The sequence below is a fragment of the Balaenoptera physalus genome (assembly GCF_965194825.1).
Source record: "Balaenoptera physalus genome assembly, chromosome: 12".
Classification (NCBI taxonomy): domain Eukaryota; kingdom Metazoa; phylum Chordata; class Mammalia; order Artiodactyla; family Balaenopteridae; genus Balaenoptera; species Balaenoptera physalus.
This window is the reverse complement of record NC_138897.1, coordinates 62,492,929-62,513,858: the sequence shown is the minus strand read 5'-3', so window position 1 is coordinate 62,513,858 and position 20,930 is coordinate 62,492,929. Positions and strand designations below refer to the sequence as shown.

The following is a 20,930-nucleotide window of genomic DNA, read 5'->3' as shown; positions in this document are numbered from 1 at the left end:
TTCCCGCCTTATTTTAGCAATTTCCCCATATTGGCGCATCTTGAACTTTGCTGTTACCCAAACCTCTCCATGTGTGAAATGTTTGATTGACAGTAAACCCATTCTTATATTAATCCTCTCCTTTTTAAAATTTGAGGCTGCCCTCCCCCTGCCCCGCCCCGTCCCCCCGTCCCCCCGTCACTCAGATTCTTACTTTTCTGGACTCTGTCTCTCCTGGGTAATTTCATTTCCTCCCTGACCAGTCATCATTTCATTAAGATTTGCAACACCCTCAATTCCTTTACCCCATAGTCATTGGACTCGTCCTGTCCTGATCCTAATCTTAAATCCAACCACATTTTTCCTACCGCTTCTGTTTTTAAACAGCTAGAGAGTGTCTAACATATGCATTTCCTAATATTTGTCAGGGAGATATTAAATATATGATTCATGAGTCAATAAATGCATGAGAAATACAATAGCTTTCCTAATTGGCTGTCACACATTCATGATTTCCAACCTCAGATGGTTCATTAATATCCATTGACAAGCGGCACTTAAAACCCTTTACAGTATACACGGTGGATGAGAAACTGACACTGGAGCCACATCCTTGGGCCACATAACATCTCTAAGCCTCAATTTCCACATCTGTAAAAGGGGATAACAATATTAGCCACCTTATAATTTTTTTTCTTTTTTTTTTCTAATGGTGCTTCATTATTTTTCTTCATTAAATATGTGTGATTTTGAATTTTTAAAAGAAAAGATATTTTTAAAATTCCATTGAACACATACTTAATGGGGTGTCCACTGTGTTTTGGACACCATGAGAGCACAAGATGAATGTGCTGTGCCCTCTGGTTTCAAGGAGCGCTTCATCAAGTCGCAGAAGATGTTCTTCCAGTGAGCTGGAAAATAGGCTTGATTAGGATAAGTCTTAGAAGAGAAGGACAAAAATGTCCTGGGTGAGCTCAGTGAAGGGAACAGCTCTGACCTGTGCAGAAGTCAGGTTACTGTCAGCAAATGAGGTAAAATAGGCTCTGAAATTTTCTTTTTCGATCCAAAACAAACAAAAAAAAAGTTTAAAGAATAAGTTCTAGGATCCACTTGCTTTTCTGTTCCTTCTGCAGTAAACATCCTAACTCTTCTTTTAGATTCATTTTTATGAATCAATAAGAAAGGAGACAAAGAATGTCAAGATGTATTCAAATTGCCATGAGGAGAAAGGGGTGTAATTACTAGTTATAAGAGCAGCCCTAAATTCATTCACTTATTGTAATTCTTCTAAAGGAATATATATTGAATATTTTGAAACATATTGTTAAAATATGATTCAAAGAAGGGCGACTGTTTTGATAATTTATAAAACAGAAGGACTGGATTATATAAAATGTTTTCCATTTGATATAGTCTTTCAATCAAAGTTAAAAACCTAAAGAAATCTTCCAAAGGAAATTATTGTTCTCAGAAGGAAGGGTGGACAAGTTTGTGATTTGGAAATTAAATTGGCTGGGTGAATAAGTAAGAGCGGACTGAAAACTTAGAGCCCTTGTATTGGGAGGCATTAACGTTGGGTTGAATCCCAAGTTTTCCTTGGTTACTGTCAAATGGAAATAGAAATTAAATGTAAGCAGATCTTATTAAGAATTGTTAGTCTGAAGAGCACTTCATCAGTTCTAAAGTATATGTAAGTGTCATGGCTAATTAAAATTGAATTTTAGTGCTGCTAATATAATTTGCAGTCTGAAGAATCTGCTCTCTGGAAACCTCTCCAGTACTTGGTCGAGATATTCTTGGTACGGTAGTTAGTATTCATTTGGGACCAGTCTAGTTATGTCTAGTTGACCTTCCATCCAAGAAACAAACAAACAAACAAAAAAAACAAAGCAAAACAAAAAACTTTACATATCTTGGGTTTGGAGAAGAGTTTTTTGGTGTAATTGTTTATAGATACGTTGAATTCTTCTCAAATAGAATCAGGAGTGAAAGCTGAGATACGTAGGCTTTGAAACCATGCTTATCAAAGCATTTTTAAAAATTTTAGTGGAGTCGTGACAGGAGGAAGATATAATTTATGTGGACTCTGTTTACTCATAAAAAATAAAATAAGAATAGGAATAAAGAAACCGTGACAGGCTACGAGTAGTCAAAAAGAGTAGAAATATTTTCCCAGATGTCCTATGGTGTTATCTATTTCCTATGCAGTTCTCTATCTCCACCAAAAATGGAGATAATCCTTATCTTCTATATTCCCACACTTGTATACATCCCTTTCACACTGAATCAGGACTGACCTGTGTACCACAATACTGCAAAAGGGTGGTTTGTGCTTTCTGAGCCTGCGTCCTCAAAGGCTGCTGTGACTTTCACCTTGGCCTGCTGGGTCACTTGCTATGGGAGCAAGTTGGCCTCTATGCTGTGAGGACTCTTTACAGACCTGTGGGAAATCCCATGTAGAAAGGAATAAGACCTCTGGCTAACAGGCAGCACCAGCCTACTAGCATGTGTGTGAACCACCTAGTAAATGGTCTTCTAGCCTCAGTTAGGCCTTCAGGTGGCCAGAGTCCAGTCAACATCTGTCTTTATAATCTCACGAGTGACCTTGCATCAAAAATTGATAATAATTATTGCTTTAGGCTATTAATCTTTGGAGTATTTGGTTATGCATTAATTGATGATCAATACAGTTACTTACACTGTAATGTATAATTTCATCAAATGCCATTCTGACCAAGGAGATGAGACCACATATTATAAACAACTGTTGTAGCCATTTAATGCTACTTAGAATGCTTTAGAACTTACATCAGATGATCAACAATATCAGTTGCTACCACATTTGGAGCTGAATGATTAATGAAACATCTGCTTATATTCCAGATAGTTGTAAGAGTAAGCCAATGGTGGCCATGATCTACCAAGCTGAATGATAATTAAATATTTGCCCCTATTTGAAACTACTTCTGTTTTTTCCACATTACTGTGAATAGCATGCATTCCTATTTTTTGAAGAGTAAAACTTGGCTAAAGCTGAGACTTTAGATCTACCGAAGACTCAGCCTCCAAAGAAAACTCATAATAGTTTCACACGTCATCAGGTACGGTTAATGTCACTTTTTTGGTGACTATTTCACATTTATTGGCTGTTATGTGTTTTTTTCAATGAGCTATATCAGGAATTTATCCTTGACCTTCCCCTTGCACTGAGTAACTCTCTTGAACTCCAAAAACCAGAAATTGCAAAATTTCTCACATTTGTTATGTTAGCACATTGTTTTCCTACTCGAAATATCGGACTTTTATTTTTTTAACACCTTTGTTGGAGGATAATTGCTTTACAATGGTGTGTTAGTTTCTGCTGTATAACAAAATGAATCAGCTATATGTATACATATATCCCCATATCCCCTCCCTCTTGCGTCTCCCTCCCACCCTCCCTATCCCACCCCTCTAGATGGTCACAAAGCACCGAGCTGATCTCCCTGTGCTATGCGGCTGCTTCCCACTAGCTATCTATTTTACATTTGGTAGTGTATATATGTCCATGCCACTCTCTCACTTCTTCCCAGCTTACCCTTCCCCCTCCCCGTGTCCTCAAGTCCATTTTCTACATCTGTGTCTTTATTCCTATCCTGCCCCTAGGTTCTTCAGAACCATTTTTTTGTTTTTTTTAGATTCCATATATATGTGTTAGCATATGGTATTTGTTTTTCTCTTTCTGACTTACTTCACTCTGTATGACAGACTCTAGGTCCATCCACCTCACTGCAAATAACTCAATTTCATTTCTTTTTATGGCTGAGTAATATTCCATTGTATATATGTGCTGTATCTTCTTTATCCATTCATCTGTCGATGGACACTTAGGTTGCTTCCATGTCCTGGCTATTGTAAATAGAGCTGCAATGAACATTGTGGTACACTGACTTTTAAAGTTGATGGTGAATTCCAGGCTCTTACACTTATTTCTGCAAAATTGGCCATTACAGCAACCTTGTCCTCTTAATTCTGTTGCACTGTTATAGTCTTTAGGCCTTCATTCATATAAAGGAACGCCTTCAGGGTGCTGATTTCTTGCAGCAAGATCATTACTGAGAAGACAAGTCTAACCTGTTACAATTTCTCTCTTCTATATGCCCTGGCCCATCAATTAGTATATTTACATCTCCTATTAAGTATGAACACCTTAAACTGCATATAACCTTAAACTGAGCTGCTTTCAAGTATGAAGAATTTTCAAAAATGTTGATGACCTATCAATAGAGCAAGAGATCAGATAAATTTTTTCTGTAACTAATGTTGCATTCTTGACCAATGGCATCTATTTATGTGTTGGTGGCAGGAATTCTGGGGGTAGTCTTTGTGTTTTATGCCCAATTTTTTTCTCTTTCTGAAACTAATGAGTAAAATTAAGAAGCCTAAGTATGACTAAAGGAATCCTTGATTTTAGTAATACTGTATTCTAAAATTTTGAGCTAACTCCATAGTAAACTCCAAATATTTAAAAAAAATATTTATTGATACCTACTATTAATAATGGATGCATGAGTCAATCTTCAGTTACATAGAAAAGTAGCCATGTATTTGCATTCACAGTGCTTATAGCCCGTTCCCTTCTGACTTGTATATTTTATGGGCTTTTAATGTTAAGAGTAGTAATGTTCTACTATTCTGTCTTCTCAATTGAATATATTAGTTATGGTTCAAACACTTTCTGTATCACTCACAGACCTGGCAGGAAGTAAGTTGCACTCAGATGGTTTAAATGAAGAAAGTTTTTTAAGGAAGGGTCGACTTACAGAGTGGTTGGCAGGACTAAGAAAACAAACAAAAGATGTTGAAGCACCAGAGAATAGCAACGGTAGGAAGAAGTTATATCTATTAAAAACTAAGAAACAAGGGGATGAGCCCAAGAGAGCTAGAGCCCTAAACGAGATCATTTGGTAGATGTGCTAGTCTTCAAAAGTTATAATTATTCCTGAAAAACTTTGCCACAGCAGTGAATATGCAGCGAGGAAATATCTCAATCTCTCCCACCCTACCTGCTGATCTGCTGTCCTGCAGATGCTTCTTACAGGCATTTTCCATTCAGAAGCTAGTGTAACAATATGTCCTAGAGATCAGCCACCCAGATCTGCAAAGCAGAGCAGAGAAGTATGGAGATCTTGGAAAGGAAATAATGGAGAAAAACCAGCATACCTCCATATGAAAATGCATTTTTGGTAGCAGGCCTTCTGATCTTCTTAGGTCATACTTAAAATGCACTTAAATATAAGGAAAAATTAGTAGTTGCTTGAAATTTTATTCAAATAGTAATATAAATTGAAATAATTACAATATCCCTGAATGTGGCACGTTTCTTCTCAAAGGTAATATCAGACAATAAATAAGTAATAAAAAGTAACTGATAATCTTGAAATTAATTTATGTATCTGTTGACCATACAATAAACAAACCCCAGTGGGTGGCCTCTTCAGGACCATGGACAGATTTCACCTGGCTGTTCTGTAGTTCTCAACAGTATATTGTGCTTTTGCTACTTCCCTAGCTAAAACTTCCCAAGTTGTACTGAAATGATTGAAGCTGTTATCTGACTGATTTTATAAAGATGTTATGAGATTACAGCTAAAACCTTAGTTAAAATGATTAGGCACTTTGTGGTAGAAATTTTCCCTCATATGGCAGGATCTATGAGCATCTGCCGTGATGACTCTCTTAAGACTAATTCTCTCCTCTGTAGAAGCTGTGAAGGGTGATGTTTTGTGTTACAGAGCAGGATGCCGGAAAAAGTTAGTATTTTACCACTACAGCTTCAAGAAGATTTGCATTTCTGGCACAGTAATGTAATAATTCAAAGTAGCTTTTAGAACTACAGTAATGCCTTTACATAGCAAGTGACCTTCAGCTGTTGTTACATAATCTTGAGATTTATTAAGATCATTATAGATAATGAAATTCCAGATGACCTCACTAATCACATTTTTCCAACTATATCAACTAGATCATTTCCTTTATTATTTATTTACTTATTATAAATTCATTTATTTATTTTTGGCTGCATTGGGTCTTCGTTGCTACGTGTGGGCTTTCTCTAGTTGTGGCGAGCAGGGGCTACTCTTCGTTGTGTTGCAAGGGCTTCTCATTGCGGTGGCTTCTCTTGTTGTGGAGCACGGGCTCTGGGCACGTGGGCTTCAGTAGTTGTGGCGTGTGGGTTTCAGTAGTTGTGGCTCACGGGCTCTAGAGTGGAAGCTCAGTAGTTGTGGCGCACGGGCTTAGTTGCTCTGCAGCATGTGGGATCTTCCCGGACCAGGGCTTGAACCCGTGTCCCCTGCATTGGCAGGCGGATTCTTAACCACTGTGCCACCAGCGAAGCCCAATCATTTCCTTTAAAACAAAAAAATATAGTACTGTGGTTTTTTGCACTTAGCCCATCTTGTCCAGATGTCAGAAGCACCCACTAATACCTCAGAGGACTACATAGAAGGCTGCAACTATTTTGGTGCAGAATTATAGACTAAGCCACTAAACTAAAGGGTTTCAAAACATGGATCAGTTCTTGGAATACTTCTATAATTTAGGAAATATGAAGAATAGTGAACTAGGCTGGTCTTACTTTCTAATGAATTATAGATTTTACTTCTCCATAAACATGTTTCATACTCAGCTGGAGATAAGAAAATGCATTTTTATATTTTTATTAAATATTAGTTAAAGCAATATTTATAAAACATCTGTAGGGTATAAAGAAAAATAGTACACTAAATACATAACTTACACACAGTTTTAAAAGAAAATGGTAACAGTATCCTGAATATGTATTATTCCCTTGATATTCTTTGTCGCTCCAATCTTGAATTATGTCCTTTCATTTTCCTTCTGTGTTTCAGAATTACACATTATGGTTTTATTCAGTAAATGTTTGTATAGATTTACCCACATATTGGCCACTCTTCTGTCCTGCATTATTCTTGCATCTCAGATTTCCATCTGGTATCATTTTTCTTCTGCCTAAAGTATATCTTTTGGGATTCTCTTTAGAGAGGAGCCACTGGTACTACATGCTCTTCAGTTTTTAATTTAGGTGAAAAAGTCTCTAATTCTGTTTCATTCTTGAAAGATCTTTTCATTGAATATACAATTCTAGATTGAGAGTGTGTTCTTGCAGCCTCTTAAATATACTGTTCCACTAACTTCTGGCTTTCTCTGTCAGTTCTAAGAAGTCAGCTGTCTGACTATAGTCAATCCTCGAATGAAAAATACCTTTTCTTTTCACTTTAAACATTGTATCTTTATCTTCAGTTTCACCCTGATATGTATAATTGTTATTTTTGAAATTTATCACGCTTGGAATTTTTGCACCTTCTCAAAGGTACTGTAAGAGTCAAAAACAGACGTGGGCTCTGTCTTATGAAGCTTGTGAGGAAATGAGAGAAAATGAAATAAACGCTAGAAACAAACCTGGTTTTAGATATGTTGAATGTGATGCATCTTGAAAGTATTTAAGTGGAGGTACAAAGTAGACAATATATATATTCTATATATATATAAACTCAGAAACTCAGAGAAATTTGGATTGAACATTTAAGTTTGGACATCAGATAGATAAAGGAAGAAAATAGTATCATAGATCTGTTGAGACTTTTTAAGATTATAATGTAGAGTGAGAAGGGATGAAGTCTTAGGATAGATCTTGAGAAATTCTAGTATTCAATGGCCAAGGAAATGGGGACTGAGGACTGAGAGGAAGCAAAAAGGGACTAGGGAGAAGTCAGGAAGAGTCTATGTTTGCAGATTGCAATACAATCTTTAAATGAGATAGCCCTGAAATCAGACTTAAGTGGGTCAAGGGTAATGGAGAGAGAGAAAATGGAGGCAAGAAGTCATGTACAAGTCAATGTAGACTATAGTATGAGGCAATAAAGAACAACTTTGAAATTTCAATGGGCATATGATTGCAAAGGTTGATTTGGTGCTCAGCCAGTATCCATTGTGGATTAACATCAGCCCTTCTGACGTCCTGAATCATTCAGAACCAGAATGAAGTGAGAGCCATTATCTGGGACATTATTGGTCTCATAGTGATTAAAAAAAAAAAAAAGTGGCAGGACCATGCAATTACTCTAAAAGCTTCTTCTTAGAAGTGGCACGTATCACTCTCACATATAATTTCATTAACTAAAGAAAGTCACATGGCCAGACCTAATGTGAATGGAGGTAGCAATGGGGAGGGGATATTTTAATTAGATATACAATCTAATATGGTTAAGGTCTCATAGGTAGAGAGAGATTTTTTTTCTCATTATTTTCATTGTAAATGAGGAGAATGGGAAATGAGAGGCCCTGTGAGTTGAGAGATTTTTTTTAAGGGAGATAATTAATGATGTTTAACTATGATGGGGGTGAATCTAGATGTAAGAGAATTATTGACCGTATTGGGAGAATAGGGTCTGGTTGATATTTTGAGGTTTCCAAGAAATAGAATCCAATTTAGGAAGGGTAGCCCTGGTCCTAGATAGGAAGACCTTCTCCCTCACTAATGAAATGTTTTAAAGAAGGGATAAGAGCTCCACTAAATATATTTGTAGGTTTGTTAGAGGGTACTAGATAGAATTCCAATATGTATGATGGTTTCTCTTTGCTCTGTGAAGTAGAACACAAGAAATATACTAAGACAATGGAGAAAAGTAAGGAAGGTGTCCTAGGTCAAAGAAAGCTAGGAATATAGTGAAATTCTTCAACTTGATAAAGAACATCTACGAACATCCTACAACTAACATTATACTTAATGGCGAGAAACTAGAAGCTTTTCCCTCTAAGATCAAGAACAAGGCAACGATGTCCCATATCACCACTCCCATTCAACACTGTACTGGAAGTCCTAGCTAATGCGATAAGACTAAAAAGGAAATAAAATGTGTACAGCTTGAGGAAGATGAAATAAAGCTGTTTGTTCACAGATGACATGATTGTCTATGTAGAAAAAGAATTGACAAAAACACTAGTGGAACTAATATGCAATTATATCAAGGTTACAGGGCACAAAATTAATATATAAAAGTCAATTTTTCTTATATACCAGCAATGAAACATTGGAATTTGAAACTAAAAACACAGTAACATTTATATTGTTAGCACCAAAAATTAAAATACTTAGATGTAAATCTAAAAAATATGTACAGGATCTGTATGAGGAAAACTACAAACTCTGATGAAAGAAATCAAAGATCTAAATAGGTGGATATTCCATGTCCATGGATAGGAAGAGTCACTATGATTCAGGTGTCAATCCTTCCTAATTTAATCAGTAGGTTTAACAGAATCTGAAAAAAATTCCCAGCAAGTATTTTGGCACTGTCAACCAACTGATTCTGAAGTATATGTGGAATGGCAAAAGGCCAAGAATAGCCAATATAATACTAAAGAAAAAGAACAAAGCCAGAGGCCTTTCCGTCTCTGGCTGCCGCCAGGAGAGGAGCTGCCGCTATGTCCGCGCATCTGCAGTGGATGGTCATGAGGACCTGCTGCAGTTACGTGATTAAGAGGAACAAGCAGACGTACAGCACCGAACCCAATAACCTCAAGGCTTGCAACTCCTTCCGCTACAACCGGCTCATTCACCGCAAGACTGTGGGCGTGGAGACGGCGGCGGACGGCAAAGGAGTCGTGGTGGCCAGGAAGCGGAGATCCGGCCAGGGAAAGCCAGCCACTTCCTATGTGCGGACCACCATCAACAAGAATGCCCAGGCCACCCTCAGCAGCAACCGACACATGATCCGAAAGAACAAGTACCGCCCAGATTTGCGCATGGCCGCCCTTGACAGAGCCAGCCGCCCTCCACAGAGCCAGCCGCCATCCTGCGCAGCCAGAAGCCTGTGATGGTGAAGAGGAAGTGGACCCGCCCCACCAAGAGCTCCTGAGCGATCTATCCCCTTCCCTCATGCAATAAAACTGTCAGCTGACATGCCGCAAAAAAACAAAAACAAAAACAAAAACAAAAAAACCCAGAGAACTGACAACTAATACTACTTGACTTCAAGACTTAATATAAAGCTACAGTTAGTAAGATGGCATAGTAGTGGTGAAAGAATAGAAATAATACAACAGTGGAATAGAGAGTCCAGAAATAGACTCATACATTTATAATCAACTGATGTTTTACAAGGGAGAAAAGGCAATTCAATGGAGAAAGGACTGACTTTTCAACAAATGCTGTTTGAACAATTGGACATTCATACACAAAAATAATTTATACAGACCTTACACTTTTCACAAAGATTAAATCAAAATGGATCATAGACAAAAATGTAAATCACAAATCTATAAAACTTCGAGAAGATAGCAAGAGAATAAGCTAGGTGACCTTGGGTTTGATGGTGAATTTTTAGATACAGTACCAAAAGCACCATCTATGAAAGAAAATTTTAAGTTGGGATTTACTAAAATGAAAAACTTCTGCTCTGTGGAAGACACTGTCAAGAGAAACAGAAGAAAAGCCACAGACCGGAAGAAAATATTTGCAAAAGACATACCTAAAGAACTGCTATCCAAAATATCCAAAGAGCTCTTAAAATCCAACAGTAGGAAAACACACACACACACACACACACACACACACACACACACACAATCTGATTAAAAAATGAGGAAAAGACTTGAACAGATACTTCATGAAAGAAGATATGCAGATGGCAAATAACCTTAAAAAAGATGCTCCATGTCTTACATCATCCCTTAGGGAAATGCAAATTAAAACAACAGTTACCACTACATCTTAAAATGCCCAAAATCCAAAGCACTAACAACACCAAACGCTGGCAAGGATATGGAACAACATAAACAATTATCCATTGCTAGTGGGAATGCAAAGTGGTACAGCCACTTTGAAAGACAATTGGGCAGTTTTTTATAAAAATAAACATTTTTAGCATACGATCCAGCAGTTGTGCTCCCTGGTATTTACCCAAATGAGTAGAAAACTAATGTCCACACAAAAACCTACCACAGATATTTACAGCAGCTTTGTTAATAATTGCCAAAACTTGGAAGCAATCAAGATGTCCTTCAGTAGTGAATGGATAAATAAATGGTAGTATATCCAGACAATAAAATAATATTCAGTACTAAAAATATATGAGCTATTAAGCCATGAAAAGACATGGAGGAACAGGGCTTGCCTGGTGGCACAGTGGTTAAGAATCCGCCTGCCAGTGCAGGGGACACAGGTTGGAGCCCTGGTCCGGGAATATCCCACATGCTGCGGAGCAACTAAGCCCATGAGCCACAACTACTGAGCATGCGCTCCAGAGCCTGTGAGCCACAACTACTGAGCCTGCGTGCCACAACTACTGAAGCCTGCACACCTGGAGCCTGTGCTCCACAGCAAGAGAGGCCACTTGCATCACAACGAAGAGTAGCCCCCACTCACCACAACTAAAGAAAGCCCGCGCACAGCAGTGAAGACCGAACACAGCCAAAAATAAATAAATCAATTAATTAAATTTAAAAAAATTTTCTTTTAAAGATATGGAGGAACATTAAATACATATTACTAAGTCAAAGAAGCCAGTCTGAAAAGGCTACATACTGTATAATTCCAATTATAGTTGGCTCTTGAAGAAAGCAGGGGTTAGGGTTGACCCTCTATGAAGTCAAAAATCTGTGTATAACATAGTTGGTCCTCCATATATACAGTTCCTCCCTCTATATCTGCAGTTCCATATCCATGGATTCAGCCAATGGTGGATTGTGTAGTACTGTAGTATTTACGACTGAAAAAAATCTGTGTGTAAGTGGACCCATGCGGTTCAAACCTGTGTTGTCCAAGGGTCAACTGTATATGATGTTCTCGAAAAGGCAAAACTGTGGAGACAGTAAAAAAAGATCAGTGGTTGACAGGGATTCCTGAGGAGTGAGGGAAGAATGAGTAATACAGAGCACAGACAATATTTAGGGCAGTGAAACTATTCTGCATGATACTGTAATGGTGGATGCATGCCATTAGACACTTGTCAAAACCCATAGACTGTACAACACAAAGAGTGAACCCTAATGCAAACTATGGGCTTTCATTAATAATAATAAGTCAATATTGGTTCATCAACTGTAACAAATGAATGGACCATACTAATACAAGAGGTTAATAATAGGGGAAACCGTAGAGGGTGAGAAGGGTATATGGGGACTTTCTATACTTTCTGTTGAATTTTTCTGCGAACCTTAAACTGTTCTATCTATAAAGTCTATTAATATAAAAAATCGATATTAATCTAATTCTTTAACCCAACCCTTTGGAGGAATCAGATAGATGTTATCTACGCTTAAGCATTTTGTACTTTTCTCAAAAACCAATGCCTACGATGATAGATGCAAGGTACAGCCACAGACTCGGTCATTGTATGTACTAAGCTATGATATATTTATTAACGCTTAGCCAAATAAACATGAATGTGTCTAGAGCTGTGTTTGTGTATGCCATGCACATGTCTCTCCTAAGCATTCAAAATATTATTTAAATAGTTTGTGAATATGGATAAAATATAATAAGAAAAGTAAAGAGAAAGAGAGGGCAACTAATTTAACATCAGTTGATAAGAGGTACTGAATTTGTGGGAAGCAACGTGTTCTAAAATTGCTCCATGCTTACTCCTTTGTGTCTTTCCTTCTTTGGTGTAAACCTTGACACGTTCCAGTGAATTCCCAATGTCCCTCCCCCTTCCAAAACCTATTCCTACTCACACTTTTGGTGAGGAAAAGCTACACTGACCTGAAGAGAAGCTGCCGTGCCAGTGATGTGATGTTTTACCTTTGCTGTGGAAACTGCATTAGTGCTTGTTTTAAGGACACACCAAGCCTTTATTTGTGTCTTTAATATCTGCAAACATCCTTGGCAGAGAGAGGATGCTCCAGATTAGAGTTGATCCTCCTCACTTTTGGCCAGTAAATGAGCCAGTCTGTTTAAATGAAGAGGCGGGGCAGGGAAATGTCCCTTTTACTTGCCACACAGAACCAGAAATTCCCTGACTGAAATATCAGAGTGGTGGCTTTGCTTCCGAGAGTATTTACTTTTAAGGTTCATTTGCTAAGTTAATTCAATAAAAGCACAGCAGTGAAGTCAGCTGAAACCTGGATTGTACGAACGTATTGAATACAAAGGATGAGACTCTGTTTGCCCCCTTCAATATCTGTTCATATGTTAACTCTTTGTCTTGAAAATCTTGGAAGTTGTATGAATTTATCTTTGAATATTGACATAGGTCATTGGTAACAACATATATGCTATGTTAACTAGCATCTTGTCCTACCTAGCCTTTATTTTAAGATATTTCATTGTGATCTCTCTCAGTTGATGTACATCTAGATAACATCATTGTGTTTTCACATTGAAGTTTAAAAAAAAAAATCTAAGGGTGCTATTTAAATGTATACAATAAAAATTTATGGGGGCTTCCCTGGTGGTGCAATGGTTAAGAATCTGCCTGCCAATGCAGGGGACACAGGTTCAAGCCCTGGTCCCGGAAGATCGCACATGCCGTGGAGCAGCTAGGCCCGTGCGCCACAACTACTGAGCCTGCACTCTAGAGCCTGTGAGCCACAACTACTGAGCCCACGTGCCACAACTACTGAAGCCCGTGTGCCTAGAGCCTGTGCTCTGCAACAAGAAAAGCCACCGCAGTGAGAAGCCCGCACACCGCAACGAAGAGTAGCCCCCACTTGCCACAACTAGAGAAAGCCCGTGCACAGAAATGAAGACCCAATGCAGCCAAAAATAAAATAAATAAATAATTTTTTTAAAAAATAAATTTATGCATTCTCCATAAATGGCAGAATTTTGAAGTATTTTAGAAGAGTTTATAATATTCTTCTCTGTTAGATATAATAGGATATTAATAGCACAAAATTATCTTGCATCTCACATAAAGGGTAGCTGGTGTAAAATACAATGAAATAAAGTGAATGAAAAGAACACAGTTGATATTATAGTAAAACAAATTGCAGCTTTCCTGACAACGTAGCCCAAATTTTCCACTTCTCTTTCCTTAACTATTTATAGATCTAAACTGTTGTCTTTATTTTACCGTGCATTTTCTTATCAGAGAAAAGACACACTATCAAAAAATGCATTATAATCCTAATAATCAAGGTAAAAATTCTGGTGTGTGTTTGTATGCTTTGTTCTGTTAGGGTTCCTTCCCTGAATGAACCAGATAATTAATCATGTTTTCCAGAGTGGAAAATTGGCCTGATTAGACCAAGGTCAAAATGCAGTTCATTGCTAAGGTTAATTAATTCCAGTACCCTGGCTAGATTAATAACTAATCTAGCCATCCAGTGGTCAACATGTACGAGATTGTGATTTGCATTTCTATTTGAGTAGGTGGACGCAGAGATAGAAAGGTATATAGGGCTTTTCTATACTCATTGCAAGCTATAAATCAATGCTAAATTCATCACAGATTGCCTTGAAATTAGAAATGTCCGTGTGCACACTCTGCCTCCACCTGTTACTGGACCAAACTTGGGTCCCCTCCCCTGTGCGCAGTAAAGCCAATCTACTGACACCGGCTTGTGGTGAAGGAAAGTGCAGCATTTATTGCAGGGTGCCAAGCAAGGGAATGGGCAGCTTATGCTCAAAAGACCCAAACACTAAGATGGCTTTCAGGGAAGGAGTTTTAAAAGGCAGTGTGAGGGAGGGGGCTGCAGGGTGCGAGATCAGCTCATGCACAATTCTTGGATTGGTTGGCATCAAGGTGAAGTTTCAAGCATCATCAAACTTCTGGTTTCAACCAGTCTAGGGTCTATGTTCTTGCAGTCAGCAGTTTTCATCTGGAGGGGGTCTGCTTCCTGTAAAAACAACTCAGAAATGTGTGTCAGGCCTTTATCTATCTCTTTCAGGGAACTGGGAGTTCAGTGTTTCTGCTGTGTGGTGGATTCATAGTCTAAATTGTACCACTTTCCTGGCCCGACAGCTATTCTTTGTTTCTACATCTTCACGTTCCTAATCATTATCTCTTGAGCCAGCCTTTTGAGACTCAAGAGAGGCCTGGGAAACTAAAGCAAAAGTCTTTTCCTTCAAAGAACAGGGACACAGGGGCATGCATATGGTTTCTTTGATACTCCTCAACTGGAGGGGAACATGTTCAGGAAAAGAAAGGGAGTAAAGTTTGGGATAGAGAGGTTAATCATAAACTGAGCAGAGGAACTCAGTTTTAGGGGGACTCGGTTTCACACCCCACCACTAAAGCAGTGAGTTCCTTGTGGGGAGGGACCTTATTTGATTTCCCACCATAACCTCTGTGTGCCTAGCACAGCATTGAGACAAGATTGACCTTCAATAAATCTTACTAAATGAATCTGAAAAATTGACTCTCTTTGGGGGAAATCAGGGTCACATGTGAGGTTTTACAATGAATGCTTTCCCAAATAAAACAAATAAAGGAAAATGCTGCCTCCTTAGGCTGCATCTTTATGCTCTGAGTTATCACTAGTTATCAGAACCCTAGTTCCCATTCCCATCTGCCTCTTCCTTCTTCATCAGTTTCTCTTCCATTTTTTTTTAACATCCTTATTGGAGTATAATTGCTTTACAATATTGTGTTAGTTTCTTCTGTATAACAGTGAATCAGCTATACATATACATATATCCCCATATCTCCTCCCTCTTGTGTCTCCCTCCCATCCTCCCTGACCCACCACTCTAGGTGGACACAAAGCACCGAGCTGATCTCCCTCTGCTATGTGGCTGTGTTCCATTAGCTATCTATTTTACATTTGGTAGTGTATGTATGTCCATGCCACTCTCTCACTTCATCCCAGCTTACCCTTCCCCCTCCCTGTATCCTCAAGTCCATTCTCTACGTCTGCATCTTTATTCCTGTCCTGCCCCTAGGTTCTTCAGAAACATTTTATTTTGTTTTACATTCCATATATATGTATATTTGTATTTGTTTTTCTCTTTTTGACTTACTTCACTCTGTATGACAGACTCTAGATTCATCCACCTCAGGACAAATAACTCAATTTTGTTTCTTTTTATGGCTGAGTAATATTCCGTTGTATATATGTGACACATCTTCTTTATCCATTCATCTGTTGATGGACACTTAGGTGCTTCCATGTCCCGGCTATTGTAAATAGAGCTGCAGTGAACATTGTGGTACATGACTCTTTTTGAATTATGGTTTTCTCAAGGTATGTGCCCAGTAGTAGGATTGCTGGGTCATATGGTAGTTCTATTTTTAGTTTTTTAAGGAACCTCCATACTGTTCTCCATAGTGGCTGTATCAATTTACATTCCCACCAACAGGGCAAAAGGGTTCCCTTTTCTCCATGCCCTCTCCAGCATTTATTGTTTGTAGATTTATTGATGATGGCCATTGTGACTGGTGTGAGGTGATACCTCATTGTAGTTTTGATTTGCATTTCTCTAATAATTAGTGATGTTGAGCAGCTTTTCATGTGCTTCTTGGCCATCTGTGTGTCTTCTTTGGAGAAATGTCTATTTAGGTCTTCTGCCCATTTTTGGATTGGGTTGTTTGTTTTTTTAATATTGGGCTGCATGAGCTATTTATATATTTTGGAGATTAATCCTTTGTCTGTCGATTCGTTTGCAAATATTTTCTCCCATTCTGAGGGTTGTCTTTTCGTCTTGTTTATGGTTTCCTTTGCTGTGCAAAAGCTTTTAAGTTTCATTAGGTCCCATTTGTTTATTATTGTTTTTATTTCCATTTCTCTAGGAGGTGGGTCAAAAAGGATCTTGCTGTGATTTATGTCATAGAGTGTTCTGCCTGTGTTTTCCTCTAAGAGTTTTGTAGTGTCTGGCCTTACATTTAGGTCTTTAATCCATTTTGAGTTTATTTTTGTGTATGGTGTTAGGGAGTGTACTAATTTCATTCTTTTACATGTAGCTGTCCAGTTTTCCCAGCACCACTTATTGAAGAGGTGGTCTTTTCTCCATTCTATATTCTTGCCTTCTTTATCAAAAATAAGGTGACCATATGTGTGTGGGTTTATCTCTGGGCTTTCTAGCCTGTTCCATTGATTTATATTTCTGTTTTGGTGCCAGTACCATACTGTCTTGATTACTGTAGCTTTGTAGTATAGTCTGAAGTCTGGGAGCCTGATTCCCCCAGCTCTGTTTTTCTTTCTCAAGATTGCTTTGGCTATTCGGGGTCTTTTGTGTTTCCATACAAATTGTGAAAATATTGGTTCTAGTTCTGTGAAAAATGCCATTGGTAGTTTGATAGGGATTGCATTGAATCTGTAGATTGCTTTGGGTAGTAGAGTCATTTTCACAATGTTGATTCTTCCAATCCAAGAATATGGTATATCTCTCCATCTGTTTGTATCATCTTTAATTTCTTTCATCAGTGTCTTATAGTTTTCTGCATACAGGTCTTTTGTCTCCTTAGGTAGGTTTATTCCTAGATATTTTATTCTTTTTGTTGCAGTGGTAAATGGGAGTGTTTCCTTAATTTCACTTTCAGATTTTTCATCATTAGTGTATAGGAATGCAAGAGACTTCTGTGCATTAATTTTGTATCCTGCTACTTTACCATATTCATTGATTAGCTCTAGTAGTTTTCTGGTAGCATCTTTAGGATTCTCCATGTATAGTATCATGTCATCTGCAAACAGTGACAGCTTTACTTCTTTTCCAATTTGGATTCCTTTTATTTCTTTTTCTTCTCTGATTTTTGTGGCTAAAACATCCAAAACTACGTTAAATAATAGTGGTGAGAATGGATAACCTTCTCTTCTTCCTGATGTTAGAGGAAATGGTTTCAGTTTTTCACCATTGAGAACGATGTTGGCTGGGATTTGTCATATATGGCCTTTATTATGTTGAGGTAAGTTCCCTCTTTGCCTACTTTCTGGAGGGTTTTTATCATCAATGCTGTTGAATTTTGTCAAAAACTTTTTCTGCATCTATTGAGATGATCATATGGTTTTTCTCCAATTTGTTAATATGGTTTATCACATTGATTTATTTGCATATATTGAAGAATCCTTGCATTCCTGGGATAAACCCCACTTGGTCATGGTGTATGATCCTTTTAATGTGCTCTTGGATTCTGTTTGCTAGTATTTTGTTAAGGATTTTTGCATCTATATTGATCAGTGATATTGGCCTATAGTTTTCTTTCTTTGTGACATCGTTGTCTGGTTTTGGTATCAGAGTGATGGTGGCCTGGTAGAATGAGTTTGGGAGTGTTCCTCCCTCTGCTATATTTTGGAAGAGTTTGAGAAGGATAGGTGTTAGCTCTTCTCTAAATGCTTGATAGAATTTGCCTGTGAAGGCATCTGGTCCTGGGTTTTTGTTTGTTGGAAGATTTATAATCACAGTTTCAATTTCAGTGCTAGTGATTAGTCTGTTTATATTTTCTATTTCTTCCTTGTTCAGTCTCAGAAGGTTGTGCTTTTCTAAGGATTTGTCCATTTCTTCTGGGTTGTCCATTTCATTGGCATATAGTTGCTTGTAGTAATCTCTCATGATCCTTTGTATTTCTGCTATGTCAGTTGGTACTTCTTTTTCATTTCTAATTCTATTGATTTGAGTCTTCTACCTTTTTTTCTTGATGACTGTGGCTAATGGTTTATCAATTTTGTTTATCTTCTCAAAGAACCAGCTTTTAGTTTTATTGATCTTTGCTATCGTTTCCTTCTTTTCTTTATTTATTTCTGATCTGATCTTTATGATTTCTTTCCTTCTGCTAACTTTGCAGTTTTTTTGTTCTTCTTTCTCTAATTGCTTTAGGTGTAAGGTTAGGTTGTTTATTTGAGATGTTTGTTTCCTGAGGTAGGATTGTATTGCTATAAACTTCCCTCTTAGAACTGCTTTTGCTGCATCCCATAGGTTTTGGGTCATCGTGTTTTCATTGTCATGTGTTTCTAGGTATTTTTGATTTCCTCTTGGATTTCTTCAGTGATCTCTTGGTTATTTATTAGTGTGTTGTTTAGCCTCCATGTGTTTGTATTTTTTACAGTTTTATCCCTGTAATTGATATCCAGTCTCATAGCTTTGTGGTCAGAAAAGTTACTTGATACGATTTCAATTTTCTTAAATTTACCAAGGCTTGATTTGTGACCCAAAATATGATCTATCCTGGAGAACGTTCCATGAGCACTTGAGAAGAAAGTGTATTCTGTTGTTTTTGGATGGAATGTCCTATAAATATCAATTAAGTCCGTCTTGTTTAATGTATCATTTAAAGCTTGTGTTTCCTTATTTATTTTCATTTTGGATGATCTGTCCATTGGTGAAAGTGGGGTGTTAAAGTCCCCTACTATGATTGTGTTACTGTCGATTTCCCCTTTTATGACTGTTAGCATTTGCCTTGTGTATTGAGGTGCTCCTATGTTGGGTGCATAAATATTTACAATTGTTATATCTTCTTCTTGGATTGATCCCTTGATCATTATGTAGTGTCCTTCTTTGTCTCTTGTAATAGTCTTTATTTTAAAGTCTATTTTGTCTGATATGAGAATTGCTACTCCAGCTTTCCTTTGCTTTCCATTTGCATGGAATATCTTTTTCCATCCCCTCACTTTCAGTCTGTATGTGTCCCTAGGTCTGAAGTGGGTCTCTTGTAGACAGCATATATATGGGTCTTGTTTTTGTATACCTTCAGCCAGTGTATGTCTTTTGGTTGGAGCATTTGATCCATTTATGTTTAATGTAGTTAATGATATGTATGTTCCTATTACCATTTTCAAAATTATTTTGGATTTGTTATTGTAGGTCTTTTCCTTCTCTTGTGTTTCTTGCCTAGAGAAGTTCCTTTAGCATTTGTTGTAAAGCTGGTTGGTGGTGCTGAATTCTTTTAGCTTTTCTTGTCTGCAGAGGTTTTAATTTTTCTATCGAATCTGAATGAGATCCTTGCTGGGTAGAGTAATCTTGGTTTTAGGTTTTTCCCTTTCATCACTTTAAATATGTCCTGCCACGCCCTTCTGGCTTGCAGAGTTTCTGCTGAAAGATCAGCTCTTAACCTTGTGGGGAGTCCCTTGTATGTTATTTGTTGTTTTTCCCTTGCTGCTTTTAATATTTTTTCTTTGTATTTAATTTTTGATAGTTTGATTAATATGTGTCTTGGCATGTTTCTCCTTGAATTTTTCCTGTATGGGACTCTCTGTGCTTCCTGGACTTGATTGACTCTTTCCTTTCCCATATTAGGGAAGTTTTCAACTATAATCTCTTCAAATATTTTCTCAGTCCCTTTCTTTTTCTCTTCTTCTTCTGGGACCCCTATAATTCAAATGTTGGTGCATTTAATGTTGTCCCAGAGGTCTGTAAGACTGTCCTCAATTCTTTTCATTCTTTTTTCTTTATTCTGCTCTGCAGTAGTTATTTCCACTATTTTATGTTCCAGATCACTTATCTGTTCTTCTGCCTCAGTTATTCTGCTATTGACTCCTTCTAGAGAATTTTTAATGTCATTTATTGTGTTGTTCATCATTGTTTGTTTGCTCTGTAGTTCTTCTAGGTCCTTGTTAAACGTTTCTTTTATTTTCTCCATTCTATTTCCATGATTTTGGATCGTCTTTATTATGATTACTCTGACTCCTTCTTCAGGTAGACTGCCTATTTCCTGTTCATTTGTTTGGTCTGGTGGGTTTTTACCTTGCTCCTTCTTCTGCTGTGTGTTTCTCTCTCTTGTCATTTTGCTTAACTTACTGTGCTTGGGGTCTCCTTTTCGCAGGCTGCAGGTTCGTAGTTCCCATTGTTTTTGGTGTCTGCCCCCAGTGGCTAAGGTTGGTTCAGTGGGTTGTGTAGGCTTCCTGGTGGAGGGTACTGGTGCCTGTGTTCTGGTGGATGGGGCTGGACCTTGTGTTTCTGGTGGGCAGGACTGTGTTCGGTATTGTGTTTTGGGGTGTCTCTGAATTTATTACGATTTTAGGCAGCCTCTCTGCTAATGGGTGTGTTCCTGTCTTGCTAGTTGTTTGGTGGAGGG

At 37.8% G+C, this 20,930-nt stretch overlaps 1 protein-coding gene and 1 pseudogene across 7 annotated transcripts in view; both read left to right on the top strand.

Moving 5' to 3' along the window:
• DLGAP1 (DLG associated protein 1) overlaps positions 1-20,930 on the top strand; it is an 850,590-nt gene that overhangs the window by 212,787 nt on the left and 616,873 nt on the right. The window lies entirely within an intron of this gene.
• LOC309640244 (large ribosomal subunit protein eL28 pseudogene) lies at positions 8,142-14,739 on the top strand (annotated as a pseudogene). The gene has a single exon. The product of its transcript is annotated as a large ribosomal subunit protein eL28 pseudogene (transcript).